We start from the raw sequence: 6000 nt of genomic DNA on the forward strand, positions 1-6000 counted from the left end.
AAAATAAATAGGGATAAATTCCTGAAGATGAACCACAGAGGTTGGCTCAAAACGTTGATTCCAATAAACATGAATGCGGTGACTCTGGAAGATAACACTACATAGAACATAGATTGCAGAAGCTTCAAATCATTAAATAGGGAAATGTTGGATCATTTGGTATAGGGCACATACAAGTTGTAGTAATATATGTTATATCATCACATGTTTGAGAATTTGTTGACGTTCTATTTTAAACTAATATGAATCTCTCATCTGTTTGTTACATATTCATATCCAATTAGAAGCACTTGACATTATCCTTCTAGAAATCATGTGTTATTGGTTGATTTTTGGTTCTTGGTTGTTAAAAAATTAGAGAGTCTTGAATAGGTTGCGATTGGTAGAAATCACCACAAAATATAATGTCAATGTTTTCAGAGTATTTGGTTAGAACATGTTTTATGTTTCTAAGCCTATTGTCAATAGAATATAATAACTGACTACCGATCATAGAGGCCTCATCTATGAAAGCTAGTTGAAATTCTTGATATAGTTTTGATATGTTGTCTAATACTTCTTTGCTAAGTGGAAACAATTGAGACTTGTTAAAAGGCATTAGTAATGCATAGTGGATTGTTGTTCCACCTACATTATACACATATTTTTCTGTAAATGCTAATATTAGATGCCTTGGATTCATAGGATCAGTTGTGTTTTGTGAATCATAAATTCATATAAGCATTTGGAAAATTCTTTTGCTGTGAGTGTTTTGCCTACCCCTGCTCCATGTGTAATGAATAGGTAAGTTGGTTCATTGAGGTTTCTTCTTCTTTTTTTATTCCAACATCTTTTACAATTGCTTTTTGCTCTCTATTCAACATTATTTTGAGTTTGTAATACTCATTGTTCTCCATTAAAAATGGATGAGCAGTTATTTGAAATCCAAGATTGATTTTTTTTTTTCATCTCAGATGTTTTGGAAATTGCAAGTCTGATTGCAAATCATATTCCTCAGAATGGGAACTATTTTCTTGGTTTCACATATTTATTTGATAAGTATTCATAGAACTATTTTTCTCACCTGTAGCAGTCTCTAAATCACCCCATGTTTGATTGATGTTATATGTAAATTTAGCTTCAATGGTTTGAATTTTTTTTCATGTAATGTATATGCAACTCGCCATGTGGGCAAGTCTTGTTTCAGTGTGTTTTCACATTTTTCAAATGGTACATACAACAATAATTTCTCTCTATAAAAAATTTCAACATCATTGTATTTTTTATATTTGACAAATCGTATAACATTTGGTTTTTTCCTTTTTGATATGTGTGTGCCATCTTTCTTCTAATTTGATACAAATTTTGCAAGGAAGATTTTGCTAATGGAACTTAGGCATCTGATGTAGTAGTCAATAATGGAGTGGCACATCACATCCTCTGAACCATCAAGTTCCTGTTTTAAGAGAATAGGTGGTTTAAGCATAAATGTGTGTTCATCAACTGGAGATGTGTTTATGAATATACATTCTCTTGAACTACAACTCAAGGGAAATGAAAGTGCTATGTGCACAGATTGTTGAGCTGACATTTGTTGGAGATTAAGTAATGTATTTCTGAGTTTACAAATCATTTGCATAACATCAATTTCATTTTTCTCATACTCTTTGTGTATTCTTCTAAATGCATTTGTCATAGACATGTCAATTTTGGTCATATATGAACTACAATATGATGGTGCAACATATGCATTTAGCACAAATTGTGCATCTGTATTTGCATTCCATATAGTTGGCATATCCTTTGCAAAAATGTTATTCCAAATGTGAGAATATTTTTGTTTCTCGAAAATTGTTGATTGCTTCATTGTACATTGTAATAGTTTTATGTACTGAATTTCTGTTATTCGTATTTCTACCAAGAAGTTGTCATGGGTTATTGAATTATTGTAGTTTGTTTGCTCCAAAAATACCAAAAGTGATATTGATTTGTGTGTGAGTATTTTTTTTGGTGCACTGTTCGGTTCAATGATCATTGTTGATTTTATTGGTGGCATAGGGAAATTGTATATACAATCTGAATTTTTCCACTTTTTATAGCTTCTTGTATGATGATGTTTATGCAATTTAGCAACAATTTAATATATATTTATATTTTTACAAAATGTTTTTGTAACATATTTTTTTTTAATAGTATTTTACTATCAAACATTTTCATTATTTATGTGGAGCTTCTGTTTCATTTCGAAATCTATTAGAAGCAAAATATGAAATTTATTTATTAACATGTCTTATTTTTATTTTAAAAACAAATTTGAAAAGCACTGTTGTTTCTAATTTTTTTAAAATAGAATGTCAATTCGAAGATTTGGCGCTAGAAGATACAGAAGAAGCATTTACTGCAACTAATGCATTTATTGCATTTGTGTTAAGTTCAGTTATGAATGTTGACTTTGTTGTTCTAAATATTTTTTCTTTTGAATTTGTCCTTTTTATTATATTCTTGAAAAGAATTAGCGGGAACTTTCGTTTTTGCAATTGTTGTTCCATTGAAATAAAATATTGTTCATATGTGTTGAACAATTGTAACTGCAAGAGACAAATTACAATAATTATATAATGAAGTAATGCATATTATCTATTAGAAATGATGAATAAGTAATATGCAATTTGCTTTCTTACAAGAAAACAACTTCCTAATCTGTAATATATATTTTGTTAACAGATTAAATTCAAAAATTGGAGAGAAGTTACAACGAATTATTGCTCAAGTTTAAGGAAATTACCTAAAGATTTTGGAGGATTAAAATTAATGGATTTAGCCTATGGTGAAAGGCTAATATATCTTTATCACTGCTTGGGAAACTTAATGTCACTTATTCAATTAGATTTGAAAGGATGTAGCAAACTAAGAACTATTAAATAAAGTATTGGATTGATGTAGTGATTGGCCTCATCCGTGGATATGTTACGTTGCTCAAGCTTAAAAGAACTACCAGTTGGTTCCGCAACCTCTACTTTATCAGAGATCTTTCATTAGCCATGTGTAGCAATTTAGAAAAGTTTCCAAACAGATTAATGTGATTTACCTATCCCATTCTAAAAATTATTATAAAACCGCAATGAATTCAGCAGGATATGCTTAATCTTGAATAAATTCTGGAGCATGTTCTTGAGCATTTGGTTTTGATGAAATGTGAGACTCATGAAGTATTTCAAATTTTATTGAATAATTCATCCTTTGAATCACATAAGGGTTCACTTGCTCTGACCCCCAAAGCAACAATGCCACAAAAATTCATAATGCAAATAATAGTAGAATAACACTCTTAGAACACTATGTCTGTATATGTCAAAAAATATCTCCATTAGAATTGAGGAATAAATCTGAGGTTAAAAGTTCCAAATAAGCTAGGTATTTTGGAGAAGACTATGCAGGACCATATTCTGAAGCATGCTCTAAAACTCCTTCGTCAAAACATAGGCACTTCCCTCAATGAATGAGGTTCAAATTTCTATAGAGAACATAAAGCTTGACTGATTTCTTTAGCAGCCCCCTCTTGTGTTTGGAGAAGGAATCATGTTGATTATTATGGTTTTGGATCAAGTCTTCAATCGATACTTTAACGGGGACTACCTATTTTTGCTTGTAAAAATTGCTTAATTAGATACTTCTATAAACGTTTCTACAATGTTATGTTTTCCGACAAAATGTAGAAGTATAAATTGATTACAATGTCGTATTTCATGCGCATACCTTTTTAATATATCATTTCGTAGAATTGTTGAATCACCTTTGGTTGTTTCTATTTCACTTGCACTAAAAAAGTAATTTCATATTTCAATATGATATGGACATTATCGCGTGTATTTTGCATAAGCAATGAATAAAAAGTTTATGATACCTAACCTGTACATATATTTTTGATGCATTGTTTGGGAGGACTTACTATGAATGCTTTCTTCACCTCTCCAACATTTTCTAATATATATACATTAAAAGGTTTTATTGGTACAATCTGCATTCAAGAATATATGAAGTCATATGTGTAAATTTACAATAGGATGCTTGTTTTGTTTAATTGAAAAGCGTTTCATTGGAACAATCTACACTCAAGAATATATGAAGTCATATATGTAAATGTACAATAGGATGCATAATATATATGGTCTTATTATTTGGTTTATTATAGATAGGAATATGCTAGTATGCTTTAGTAAAATAAAAATGGAAAAAACAATGACATATTTCGAAAGGTATCAAAATTTGGAATTTTGTAAAGTGTTTCATATGTATATCATAGTTGAAGGACAAGAGATATTGTGTCATGGTCAGACCAATGTGTATCTAATATGAAAATTTTATATTTTTTATTAGTTAGATTTGTCGAGACATGGTCAATAAATTATTTATGCATGTTATTAGTTTTGTTGATAAGAAAATGAAGATTGTAGTTGTTCATGTAGCTTTCTAGCTCTTTTGTTTTGTGATTGAAATGTACCATATCAATATTGAAGTCTCCCAATATAATTATGATATCGTTTAGATCTAAGTGGCATAATGCTTTTGCAATGACATTCAAAATATTAGTCAAATTTTCATGTGGTGATGCATATATATTGAGAATTGAAATTTGTGATCTTTGAACTATTATTTTTGCCAACAATGCTTCTACAAGTTGCTCTTAAAAATGGATGTGTTCAAGGATAGTGATATGTTTTTTTATCAGTATCATTAGTCCATGCTTAATGCAACTTGAGATGCAGTTGAAATTTTTGAAGTACTCATTTTGCATACAAAGTGACATATATGTTTCTTGTATCCATAAGATATCATATTGCATTGTGTCATAATCATTGCATATGTCACTAAGATGTGCATGAACATTATGAGTGTTCAATGAAAGAATAAATATGGATCGCAATGATTGTATTGATGAATAGTCATATTTTAATTGCCATTTTGTAGTTCTTTGCAAGCGTTGCATTTCACAATTTGCTTTTTGCTTTACCTTAAAAATTTTTCTTTTGAGAACATTTAGCAAATGCAATGACTCTATGTTTCTCACACGTGATAGTTTTATGTATACTTGTCCATGAACTTGTATTCCAATAGGGTCAAATGCAAGCCTATACAAGGTTAAGCCCTGTGATCTATGTATCATGCATGCACATGCAAGTTGAATTGGGAATTGTTTCTGTATCTTCAAATGAGCCATCTTTGGTGTGATAAGCATTGCTTTTGATATTCACAATATTGGTGTCCAATCATGTGCTATGTCTAAAGTATACAAATAAGACAATTTTCTAGATTGTCGATGAACAATATTAGGGTCATGGAACTTAATCCATAGAAAATTGACCTTATTTATATGGGCATATGATTTAACTATTCCATCTGCACCATTTATTAGCCCATCTGGCGCATCATAATTGCAAGCATACATTTCAACTAACATGTTCAACTTTATCACAAGTTGTGAAGGAAAATTAGCTGTATGTTGATGTCCTGGAAAATTGTCGTTATTCTCTTCATCCTCATCAATTGGATTAATTAAAATTTCATTGCCAGGCATGAGCGTTAACATTTTCTTGTTATGCATTGCAACATCCTTGTTTTTGAAAAATAAATAGGGATAAATTCCTGAAGATGAACCACAGAGGTTGGCTCAAAACGTTGATTCCAATAAACATGAATGCGGTGACTCTGGAAGATAACACTACATAGAACATAGATCGCAGAAGCCTCAAATCATTAAATAGGGAAATGTTGGATCATTTGGTATAGGGCACATGCAAGTTGTAGTAATATATGTTATATCATCACATGTTTGAGAATCTGTTGACATTCTATTTTAAACTAATATGAATCTCTCATTTGTTTGTTACATATTCATATCCAATCAGAACCACTTGACATTATCCTTCTAGAAATCATGTGTTATTGGTTGATTTTTTATTCTTGGTTGTTAAAAAATTAGAGAGTCTTGAATAGGTTGCGCTTGGTAGAAATCACCACAAA

This window comes from Pinus tabuliformis, chromosome 2_2 (genome assembly GCF_031772625.1).
Source record: "Pinus tabuliformis cultivar Carrire ecotype Pingquan chromosome 2_2, CPIR1, whole genome shotgun sequence".
Classification (NCBI taxonomy): Eukaryota; Viridiplantae; Streptophyta; class Pinopsida; order Pinales; family Pinaceae; genus Pinus; species Pinus tabuliformis.